Below are 12,637 nucleotides of genomic sequence, written 5' to 3' on the forward strand. Positions count from 1 at the left end.
TTTTATTCACAACTCAAGGACTTTAAAAACTTAAAACTGATATTGTCTTTGCCTCCCAGTCTGTATACACACCCTCCTCTCCTATCGTTTTTTTAAGCTTACTATCTGTATTTACGGATATCCGTTAGATGTTGCATTTTCTTATTTTTCACAAGTTTAATAGATAATGGAACTCCAGCCTCTTTCATTCAAGAAATGTTTGGAATTGGCTTTCCTCATTTGTGACTTGACTAACTACATGCAATTAAAGCCTGATAACTATTTCCAGAAGAAAAAACAAAAATCATTTGTTGCAATCAACTTGGAGAAGGTGATTGAAGAAAAGGGAGTTGATCACACCTCCTCGCCCAGTCATAACAATATCAGGAAAATGAAGGAAGGCAGCAACAGGTAGCATTGGACTGAGCAAGTGTGTCAACATAGCTCGCCTCAAAAAATGTGTGGAACATTTTGCAGGATCTGAACAACATAGAATAAGGAGATGATACAAAGACAATATGTTTACAGAAAAGTTTATTTCTTTCACTAGTTTACTTGGTATTGTGGGTCAGTGAGGATAGCCTGGTCCTCCACATCCATTCCTTTTTATGGTCAATCTGAGTGGTTACCCTCAGTGAATACGATACAATCAAAACTCTGCACACGTCACCCAGTTAAACCATGCTGAATGCTAACAGTAGCGCAGGGGTAGGGTAATTATTATTGACTCAGGCTGAATGGTCCCTTAGGAGGGCTCTACTGTATCTGAAAAGCAGTGGAATCTAAAGGACATTGGCAATTAAAGTGCAGCCCTATTGAAACTAAACAAAGAAAGAAAGGAAATCAAATGCATGTGGTAGGCACCGCTGAAGGCTCATTGCTAGTTGAAACATTACCTTTTAAGCTGGAGCATAAATATTTAGACAGACAGCATACATTTTTAACCCTTTCATGCTGCTTTTTATTCCGAGGAATCACAGTACATTTTCCTACTGGTTTTTTCTGTGTTTACTTCCTTCAGCAGTGCCAACTGGTGAGGCATTACAGAGTGTGTTTTCCAAGAGCCTGTTCTTGACTGTGTCTTGAATTAAAATTGCACAAATTTCTTTTATCAAGTGGCTCGATAGCCATATGTTGCTCTCTTCATAACCTTGGCAGCAAAGTCGAAAGTGGAAAAATGCAGTGTAATATCAGTAAAAAGTAAAGTTGCCATAGTTCTCGCAGACCATATGTAGTGATTGTAATGAGGTCAGCCAGATGGACCTCACAGAATATGAGTTCCCTAATTGTGGCTGTTAGTCTGGTCCAGTTAGGGCGGCCTGGCTGACAGATATAAACAGAAATGTCGGGTTCTGTTCATTCTGAGAGCTGGCTCTGAGGGAGCTGGATCAGTGTCAAGGACTGTGCACATGTATTGGGATACTGGCCTCTGTGGAGTTATTTCACCACATGGCTGCTCTCACATTAGAGAAAGGCAACATGTAGTGACTTAACCCAAGGTCGTCATACTTCACGCAAGGGGGAAGGTTGAGAAGAAGAATCCTTCATGGTAACCACAGCCAGTGCAGAAAATGAACCCACACTGGTGGTATTACTCTGCAGTGCAAACCAGTCAAATGAGTTAACCAACAAGTATTAACAGACACTTCATATTGTTCTTTGCTTTACTGGAGATTGTAGCAACCATCCCAGTGCTGATCAGGAACTGTCAGGACATCCTGTAGATTTTGATTCTTCTAGACCTGGTAAGTGTCCAGTCATGAAAACTTAATGCTGGAGTTATGCAGTAGTAGATGAAGATCAAAAAATGTGAATTACATTTCAGTATGGTCCCATCATCATGGGTGGAAAATGAATGATTGTGAAGCATCACAGTAGCAGCAATGGGACTGAATATTGCAAAGAAGCTTAGCTAGCAATCACAATACTTTCTAAGAAGAAACTCGGTTGATAGACCTTTTGAATTTAAAACTTTAAATAGATAAGGTATTTATTTGCTCATCTCTCCAGATAAGGTATCTGAAGAGACTATTTGTATTTTATGTTGCAACCATGGAGTAGTGGGCTTAAAGCAGGAGTTCCCTCCTTCAGTGACACCTTGACTCTATGTCCTTTGAGACACTTGTTCAGTTTTAAGAGAAAAATACAGCAGCAGCTCTTTGATGTTTTTCACACAAGCGTAGAAGTATCAGGATTTTGAATGAAGTATCGCCTGTTCTGGAGAGACAAATGGAGGAACATAATCATTTCTGATGATCAAACATGGCGATAGAGAAGAATGGGGGATGTTTTCTGACATTGGCATTATACCAGTGTTAGGAAAGAACTGAATGCTAATCACATTCACATTTCAAACAAATGTTAAAATCTTGCAGTTCAGTGCAGATCAATGACTTCATTTGCACCCTTGCAATCATGTTCCCAGCATCATTAAGTCACCCAGTCTTCCAATGAAAACTGACAATAAATATGTTGACCAGCCTATTGTATGTACGGATGTGCTTTCTGTTAGCTTAGTGACCAAGGGAATGGTACAGTTCCCAGTTTCATCTGCAGGAGCCTTTGTGGAGTGTTATATCATTTGTTATTAATTCCATGACATAAGCCAAAAATAAAGTCTAATTTTATGTGTTGGATTGTTCGGGCATCAATGCCACAAAACATGTGTGGCTGATTTGAAGTTTTGCCCAGTCCTGGAATCCCACGTGGAACGGATAAAAGCCAATTTAATCTGAGGAAGAGAAACAGACCAGGCCCAAGTATAGGACTCCCTGTTTGTTGTGCAAGTGTAAACTCAAGGGAAATTACTTCATCTAAACCTGATCCAGGCTGCAGTAATAGAGACTGTGGTGTACCCAATGCACAGCCATGTTGACGTTACGGTACTGGAATGAATCCATCTGCATTACAATGAAATGAAATCATTTCCAGTCACTGGTCTCGCATTTCATCCTTTGGGTCCAGATGCTCCACCAGTGCACGAAAGCGAACTTGTCTCATTGCTGAAATGCAGGTGACCTTTTAAAATGACACTGACTTCCTCACCGAACATTTGTGCAGGTTTACCACAGAATTTCTGCACTGGAGGCAAATTTGCAAAGCATAGGGATTGAGCCTGGCAAACACACAAAACTGTGTATCTGAAGTCACTTGTAGAAGGTGCACAAAATCATTGCTGCAGAGTTTTGTGAAATGCTTTCAAATATATTCATTTAAAGCTTATGCATACATTTAATGTTTACATTTAAAGCTTATTTAACAGATCTTCGTTGAACTGAGATTGGAAGAATACATTGTTTCATACTTTTTAACAATACTCTGTCTGTTTTTACTATATAAATATACATTTGCTGTTTTGTTGTTGAAGACTGAAGTTATGACCGTTTGTTTTTGTCAACCAGTACGTTCTTATCGCGTTGAGAACTAGTGTACTTACACATTTTGCTTTAACCAACAAAAATAGAATTAAATATAAAATGTTCTGTGTGAAATACACTGACACTTAAATTTACCTGGTCAAAAATCTAAATATTTGCAAGCTAATTGCAAACATATTGCAAATAGTGCTTTGTATGGAATATAGGGTGATTATGCACAATATTAAAAATGAGTAATTTAGTCAAAATTGATGGATTTGTATTATCCATGCTATTAGGTTTTGGTGATGAAAGCATGTTAATAGTTAAATTGTAGCATAATTGGTGGTTTGCAATACCAATAGATCGACTTCCAGTTGGTCGTGAGCCAGTTTAGGCAGAAATCAGTGATCCATACCATACATATCTGTAGTTGATCCCTGACTGAGCCTCTGGGAATTTGTATATATAATCTTTGTTCAATTCTGTGGGTGTAGAATGGTCCTAATCATATCCCAGTTAATTGCGTGCATCAGTGAGTGAACTGTCAACAATGGAGGGAAAGGATATAGTTGCCGTACGTTCAGGAATACTGAATTACTGATTAAGTTTGAAATGATTAAATCAAATGATATAGTCGACACATAGTGACTTAGTCACATTGCAGTTCGAAGGGATATCATTTTCCAACATTAAGAAGTAAATATTTTATGCAAGGATTCATTACCAACATAAATAGATTGAATGATTAGTAAATAGTTTACTGAATGATGAGGTAATGATGCAATGATTCCGAAAAGGTAATTGATTGCGAGATTTTCAGTGTTACAGTGTGAACCCTAATTCTCACTATAGGAATTTTTTATATCATATTCAAAATGGTACTCAACACTTTGATGTGTAATTTTAGGGTTGGTAATGGCTAGATTCACTGTCCCTCAGATTTGAGGATATGAGTGTAGAGTAGAGTTTCCCGCCATGCATATCATATCAGGCCTATGCCGGAAACATTGATTCTCCTGCTCCTTGGATGCTGCCTGACTTGCTGTGCCTTTCCAGAACTACACTCTTGACCCTGGTTAGACCACACTGGAAGTACTATGAGCAGATCTGAGCAACAAATCTTAGGAAGGACATATTGGCCTTGCATGGACTACAATGTAGGTTTACAAGAATGATACCTGGAGTCCAGGGTTAAGTTATGAGCCGAGGTTATACAAATTAGGCCTGTTTTCTCTAGAAGTTGGAATGTTAAGGGCTGAGCTGATCAAAGTCTTCAAGGTATTTACAGGAAAAGACAAGGTAGATACAAATAAACTATTTCCATTGGTTGGGCAATCTAGAACTAGAGGCATAGTCTGAGAATTAGGGCCAAACTGTTCGAGAGGTGTGAGGAAGCACTTCTATACACAAAGGGTGGTGTGGTACACAAATGGTGTTTTATGTTCAACAAGGGGAAACGCCACCACATTCTCTTGGAACTCTCTTGCACAAATACTAGTGGATGCCAGAGCAATTGTTAACTTTAAATCCGAGTTAAATAAGTTTCTGTTTAGCAAAGGTAGCATGGAATAAAGGCCGTGGATCAGCCGTTATCTTATTGAACGGTGGAACAGGCTTGAGGAGCTGAATGGCCTACTCTTGCTCCGATGTACCACACCTGTGAATGTATTAACTTGTGAAATCCTCTGTCCCTATTGTGTAACTACTTCCTTTTCGTATGCAGGCACAAGACAGCCTCTGCCCCAGAGATTCCAGTTTATTAGCTCCACTAAAGAACAAGCCACAGATCTCTCAGGGGATGAACTAGTAAGGCTTTCTCCTGCACCCTCCATCAGCTCACATCCTTACACTGTCCCTGGCTCTACCCCTGAATAAAGTTCAGGAACACATTCTGTGAGCAGATCTCTATAACCGGTTGAGGACAGCTGGAGACCACACAGAAGATGACTCTATGATGTTGGCCATTAATAACTTTGTGTATTTGGCCATACAGTCACCAGTACAAGAGTCAGGTTTGTGTGAGGCACTTGTCAAACTGGACTGAAGTCTGGAGGAGCCACCAACATTATTGGTACCATGCTGACTCAGGTGTGTGTGTCTAGTAATCTCTATGAACAAGTTTGCAGATGCCATGCAAAGCCACATCCAGAACAATGCTCAGACTATGCTCAATATGGGCACAGACCTGCACTCCATCACTGATCATAGAATCCTTCCAGTGCAGACACAGGCCATTTGGCCCAACAAGTCCAAACCCACCCTCTGAAGAGTAACCCAACCATTGCCCTATTCTATTACTCTACATTTACCCCTGACTAATGCATCTAACCTATACATCCCTGAACACTACGGGCAATTTAGCATGGCCAATTCACCTGACCTGCACACCTTTGGACTGTGGGAGGAAATCGGAGCACCAGGTGGACACCCACAGCAGATCCAGGGAGAATGTACAAACTCCACACAGACAGTCGCCCAAGGTGGGAATTGAACCCAAGTCCCTGGCACTGTGAGGCAGCAGTGCTAATCACTGAGCCACCGTGCCACCCTGTGCTTGGTATCAGTGGAAACGAGACAGAGTAACAAGGACCTTGATCTCATTGCACATTCCTCTTCCTCTCAAGGAGGTAGGGCAATGTTAACAAGCATCCAGGTGGAGGAAGAGCAATATAAAAGCTCCTCAGAAATCTCTCAGGGCACCCTAGAGGTTCCAGGTCTCTCCAACTCAACCCTGCCTGTGACTTCAAGAAGTGGTGAAACCACTTTAAATCTGAGATTAAAAATGTAATGCAATTAGACTGTAAATAAAGGACAGTTTGTCATGTTAGTATGGGTTAACTGTTAAAATCCATGATATTGGATAAAATTAGGAACATTTTAGCAAAATATAAGCATAGATGTGTAAAGGACAGTATGCAGTTGATACAGGGAAATGGAATGTGATGCACATATGTATGAACTTTTGAAAGGTTTTTGATATGTTGAATGTTATGTAAATTATAGCATCTGTTTTTAGAAGGTATGTAGCTACAGTAGTTGCAAGCAGGTCACGGGCAAGAAAATAGAAGTAGAACAATACTTTTCAAATTAGCAGGATATATGTATTTATGTGCTGCCAAAATCTATAGCTATATAAATAGAAAACAAGAGATCTAAAGTATTTGATTTTCACATAACAGCAAAGGAATTCAAGATTACTAATGAGTGAGGGTTTACCACCAAATTAGAGAATATGGCAATTTATGAAGTGGAGGGAAGGAGACATTTGCAGCATTATTAGTTAGGTGTTCTACATAGTTCAATGGAAAGAAATGTGCAAGGAAACAAAATATGAAAATGCTAAACCTTTTAACACAATGATGCAGGAGATTTATAGGAGTTTGAACTGCATAATCTTTTAATGGTGAGACTGCAGGTAGAGGAAAAATTATATAGATAATTATGATTCTGAGGGATATTGAATATGTCAAAAACATTTTAAAACTCCACTGGAGGATTGTGTTGATTCCTGATCACCTACTACAAGGAAGATCAATGGTTCATGGTGAGAGCATAACAAAGATGTACTAAAATGACATCAGGAATTAATGGGTATGATAATGAGTAAAATTACACTTTATTTTTCTTCTGCAATAGGAGAATGACAAGATTTTCAAAATAATAGATTTTGAAAGGGTAAATAGTTAAAGATTTGTTTTATGTTTAGCAATTCAGTTACAAGATGGTAGAACATTGGAAAGAGAGGAATTAGGTTCATCATCTTGTGTTTACATTTTAGATCAGCAATGTCTCTATTATCAGTTAAATCGATATGGTTTTGATGATACTCCAGTAAGAGGGTGTAGCCACTAGGTAGTGCTATAGAGTAATTTTCTGAAGTCTTACTTTTGACAGCTTGCAGGGAGAAACACATTCATTTTCGTCAACTGCAGGCAATTTACTGCTCACTTAAAAAGAGGAATTTGGATGAGTGTTTCAAAAAGAAGAATATAAAAGAAGAAAGGATAAAACAAGTGGATTAAAGTGTAGATCGAAGACTGCAATGTGTGATATGCTAAATTATCTCTCATGTAACTTCTGTGGATTAACTTTGATATTATTTTCTAGACTTTCCCTTCTTATGTGATTATTCCTTGTACTGAACTGATTTATATACATTTATATATGTATATATATATATATATACATATACGTATATATATATATATATATATATATATCTAATCCACTCCCCATGCACAAGATTTCACAATTATATCTTGATTCACTTTCACATCCTTTCAGAACGCTAAATAAGATTGTATGACTAAGTTTGATTGTTCAATTATGGTTTGAAAGTAAGAACCAACATCTGGCAATAAGAGACCAAAGACCATTACATCTTTCTACAGATTGTACACATTAACTCATGTCTACTTTTCCATTGAAGATGAATGTCCAGAGGCAAATACATGTCCTAAATTCTGCTTCACTTAATAACATGTTACATGGTATTTGTTCATAACAAAAACTTGGAAATCCAATGTATCTCTATTCAGTAGGATGTAGCCATTGGGGTTGGCAGTGTATTGTGCTTTCTTTGACTAGAGATGATCAATGGCTAAATATTGCAGCGACAGCATTGGTAATTAAGTTGAATAGGTCTGTTAGATAGACAGTACAAAATATTTTACTTTCATCTTCAAAGTAGGAAACGTTCATCATTACCACAAGTAATTTCAATTACATACAACACAGTTTGCTCTTAATACGATCTGAAGAGGCACAGCAAGTTGGCCAGTTTTACAAACAATTGCCTCAAGAATGTGACCCACAATGTCTGGGTGTAATATCGAGACACCTATTTCCATTAACAACTACTGGCTAGCATTCATTGCCTAAACAAAATCACCATCCAAGCACAATTTACATTGGTAAGGTTTTGTGTCAAGTAAAAAGTGTACACATCGATTTCTTTGCATTAGTTGTGAGTTTGGGTGCCCCCACCAGTTAAAACATGCGTGTGCATATCAAAAAGAAAATAATTAACCTGATTCATACATTCATTCATAAAGTATGACTTGTCACTAGAGAGTATTTGCCAATAGCTTTAGTTTGTTCACTCAGTAAATGTTGAAAGATGACGAGTTATTTATTGCAGTTCAAACTCTCTGTGGAATAATCTGGAATATTTAATCAATCAGCATTCATCTTTCCAGTTCAGGCCAGAAATACAAACAGTTTTCTAACATTTCATTTTAAATTACCTTTCATAAACTGAAGTTAACGAGTATATTAAGGTAGCAAATTGTAGAATTTAATGGATAATGATGACAAGGAGAAAACTGATCAGTAGCTGCATTGGACACAGAAAAAAGTTTAAATATTTGCCAATGAGGGAATCCTGCCCCTTGAATTGCCATCGTGTGGGATTTTAGGCACTCTTTTTCCATTAGAACAGAGAAGAAAATCTTTTTTTGCTGTGTTTTAACATTTTTGAAGTTTTAGGACATAAACAAAGACATTTTTGAATGCCTGAATGATGTGAGCAGTGGTGAAGAAATCAGGAAAATACAAGAATGAAGAATTTAGATTAGATGAAGGAAAAGGTCCAATTTTTTTTATATCTGTGAGGTTTCAATGGCTAGACAAGATTCTCATTAGAAAGTAGTGAGGGATCTATTAGCAAGTATTAACATCTCATTGTTACCTAATCTCACCTCATTTACATACAGGTTGCTCTTCTCCCAGGTACTGGTGAGAACTGGATGGTTCCAATTCATGACTCAATGATCAGAGTAGTCACCTGTGGCTACACCTCACCAGTGTTTTCTCTGGACCTCCAAGAAAGCCTGTATTCCCCAACATCTCCAGTAAACTTCAGAAACAGCAACTCCCTGTATCCTCCATCCATGGAATTTGGATCAGCAAAGCCTAGCCTCACCCCATCATCATAGCACATCTCAGGCTAATTTATAATACATTTCAGTACTTCAATTCTCTACATTTATACACAGGGTCAGGAATCAATCTCAGGCATCTGAACAACAAGCATCTCTGGGCTTTTAGTTTGCTTTCTTTGGATGCACTCACTTTGCATACTTTCTTGTGTGTTCACAGCATCTCTGCCTTGGCTTGCCTTACTGCCTTTGTAATGCCAGTACTGCCTCTTTCAAAACTTACAATCTCAGAGTGGTTCCGTCTTTCCTGGCCTTTTAGTGAAGACAGAAAGCAAGGCATCTTGTAATGTCTTCCCACCATGATCAGTCAAAGGGTTGGACATGTTGCTGTTGAGAACTGTGCTCTGTTAGTGTCACACTCAATGCGTTAATATGTTAGTGCAAATGCATGGAACAGGCTTCAACCCAAAGGCCATCACTGAAAGTCTAACAGGAGTAGCTTTAGTCCAGTCAAGGGAACTATGGTCATTCATAGGATGCTGCCACAGTCAGTTTAGGCCAACCGCCATCACCAGGACCTCCATCCCTGTTGGCAAAGTACGTGCTAATTTGCCGATCCCAGGCAAGACATTGACAGCAACAGAATGTGAAGGCCAATTACTGGCTTGCAGTGTTTAAAATGGTGTGCAGCTATGGTCTAAATGTGGCATCTATGGGTATAAACACTGGAAGATCCCAATGACAACCAGTGAAGCTGTTGAATGTAATATTGCATCAGAGATTGCCTTTGTGGATAAGATGCATTTTTAATGAGTTTAGCAAAGCAGAACAACATGAGAAAAGTCACTAGGGCTCATGGAGGGAAACCATCCATAAAACTCCCCAAAATTAACATCTAAGTAAACACCCAAACAACCTGCTTCTATATTGTAATTTCTGAACAATGCAATCTAATAAGGGCAAATCATTGGGATTATTAAAATTTCATGGCATCAGAGAAGTAATAATTTATTAATTTTCAAAACAAACAACATTATGATTCATGGAATAAAATTTATGTAATTCCTATTGCACTGGGGAGCTATTAACTGCATTGCAACTGCCTCTGAATTAATCGCCAAATACTATCAATCCCATTGGCACAATTTACAAGCACCATTAATTCTCATATTTCCCACCGTGACTTTAGGAAAAGGTTAATAAAAGCCTAGGGAAAATGCCAAAAAAAATTGCAGCTGGAAGTTATAATGAACCTCCTGTATTAATATCACCTCAGAAAGTCAATGCTGTTTCTTCTTTCAGTTTGGTCAACAAAATTGGATAACTGTTACTCCAGTTCATTTACATATGTTTATATTCCAATATTTCAAAGGTATATGGCACCTTAATGCAAATATTAGGCTCCAGCTTTATGTCAGAATATGGCAGGCATAAGCCTCATTCCAGTGCTTGAGCAATTAATCTGGGCAGTCACTCCAATCCAATTCTGAAAAAGCTTTGCTTTGTATGTGATATCAAATGCAAGCCTTTCTATTTTTCTGGAACATTCTGGCACATAATTGAAATAGCAAGCAGAATGAGTATTCACCACCACAAAATAAAAACCACTGATCCTTTAGGAACATAAGATATAACTTGTCAACACCACGTTAATCTGAGTGGCTACTTTCAATGACTCTAAATGCATTGCTTCCCTGATTTTGTTCTGTAACGGCAGAATAAACAAACTGCTGCCATCAAGCTGCATGTATAATCTATGAAACTGACAAGAGATTGTCAATGTAACTTAATCATTACACATTACTGTGATTTAAACTGGGTTGTCAAATCTGTTTTAGCAGTACTCACCCAAAATGTAACTCGAACCTGTAAATATTCGCCAAGAGAATGGAGGAATGGAAGAATTAAAACTTCAGAATCCAAATAAATGACTTGTCTGTGAATAACTGTCTAATATTATTACATTTGAAACCACTGCAATTTCGTTTGAGTCGACACAGTGAAATGGCATGTTCAATTTCCCATGATGCACTATAACTTCAAAACATTTCAAAACATGACAGGACAGAACTTGCCCATGAGGAGAAAGTGAGGACTGCAGATGCTGGAGTACCAGAGTTGAAAAATGTGGTGCTGGAAAAACACAGCAGGCCGGGCAGCATCCAAGGAGCAGGAGAATCGACGTTTCGGGCATAAGCCCTTCTTCAGGAATGAGGCTGGTGTGCCAAGCGGGCTGAGATAAAAGGTAGGGGGGGAGGGAATTTGGGGGAGGGGCGCTGGGAATACGATAGGTGGAAGGAGGTGAGGGTGATAGGCCGGAGAGGGGGTGGGGGCGGAGAGATCGGGAAGAAGACTGCAGGTCAAGACGGCAGTGCTGAATCCAAGGGTTGGGACTGAGATAAGGTGGGGGGAGGGGAATGAGGAAGCTGGAGAAATCTGCATTCATCCCTTGTGGTTGGAGGGTTCCTAGGTGGAAGATGAGACGCTCTTCCTCCAGGTGTCGTGTGGCCAGGGTCTGGCGATGGAGGAGGCCAAGGACCTTCATGTCCTTGGCGGAGTGGGAGGGGGAACTAAAGTGTTGGATTGGTTGGTGCCGGTGTCCCAGAGGTGTTCCCTGAAACGTTCCGCCAGTAGGCGGCCTGTCTCCCCAATGTAGAGGAGACCACATTGGGTGCAGCAGATACAGTAAATGGTGTGTGTGGAGGTGCAGGTGAATTTGCGATGGATATAGAAGGATCTATTGGGGCCTTGGAGGGAGGTGAGGGGGGAGGTTTGGCCACAAGTTTTGCATTGCTTGTGGTTGCAGGGGAAGGTGCCGGGAGTGGAGGTTGGGTTGGTGGGGCGTGTGGACCTGACGAGGGAGTCGCGGAGGGAGTGGTCTCTCCTGAATGCTGATAGGGGTGGAGAGGGAAATATATCCCTGGTGGTGGGGTCTGTTTGGAGGTGGCGGAAATGACAGAGGATGATACGATGTATTCGAGGTGGTAGGTGAGGACCAGTGGGATTCTGTCCTGGTGCGATTGGAGGGGCGGGGTTCAAGGGCGGAGGTGCAGGAAGTGGAGGAGATGTGGTGGAGGGCATCGTCGACCACGTCAGAGGGGAAATTGCGGTCTTTGAAGCAGGAGGCCATTTGAGTTGTTCGGTATGGGAATTGGTCCTCCTGGGAGCGGGGACGGAGGAATTGGGAATATGGGATAGCGTTTTTACAGGGGGCAGGGTGGGAGGAGGTGTAATCTAGGTAGCTGTGGGAGTCGGTTGGTTTGTAGTAAAGCTCCCCCTCCCACTCCGCCAATGACATGCAGGTCCTTGGCCTCCTCCATCGCCAGACCCTGGCCACACGACGCCTGGAGGAAAAGCGCCTCATCTTCCACCTAGGAACCCTCCAACCACACGGGATGAATGTAGATTTCTCCAGCTTCC

Source organism: Chiloscyllium plagiosum, unplaced genomic scaffold (genome assembly GCF_037043375.1).
Source record: "Chiloscyllium plagiosum isolate Xiang-an unplaced genomic scaffold, Cpla_swu_hap1 HiC_scaffold_11, whole genome shotgun sequence".
Classification (NCBI taxonomy): Eukaryota; Metazoa; Chordata; class Chondrichthyes; order Orectolobiformes; family Hemiscylliidae; genus Chiloscyllium; species Chiloscyllium plagiosum.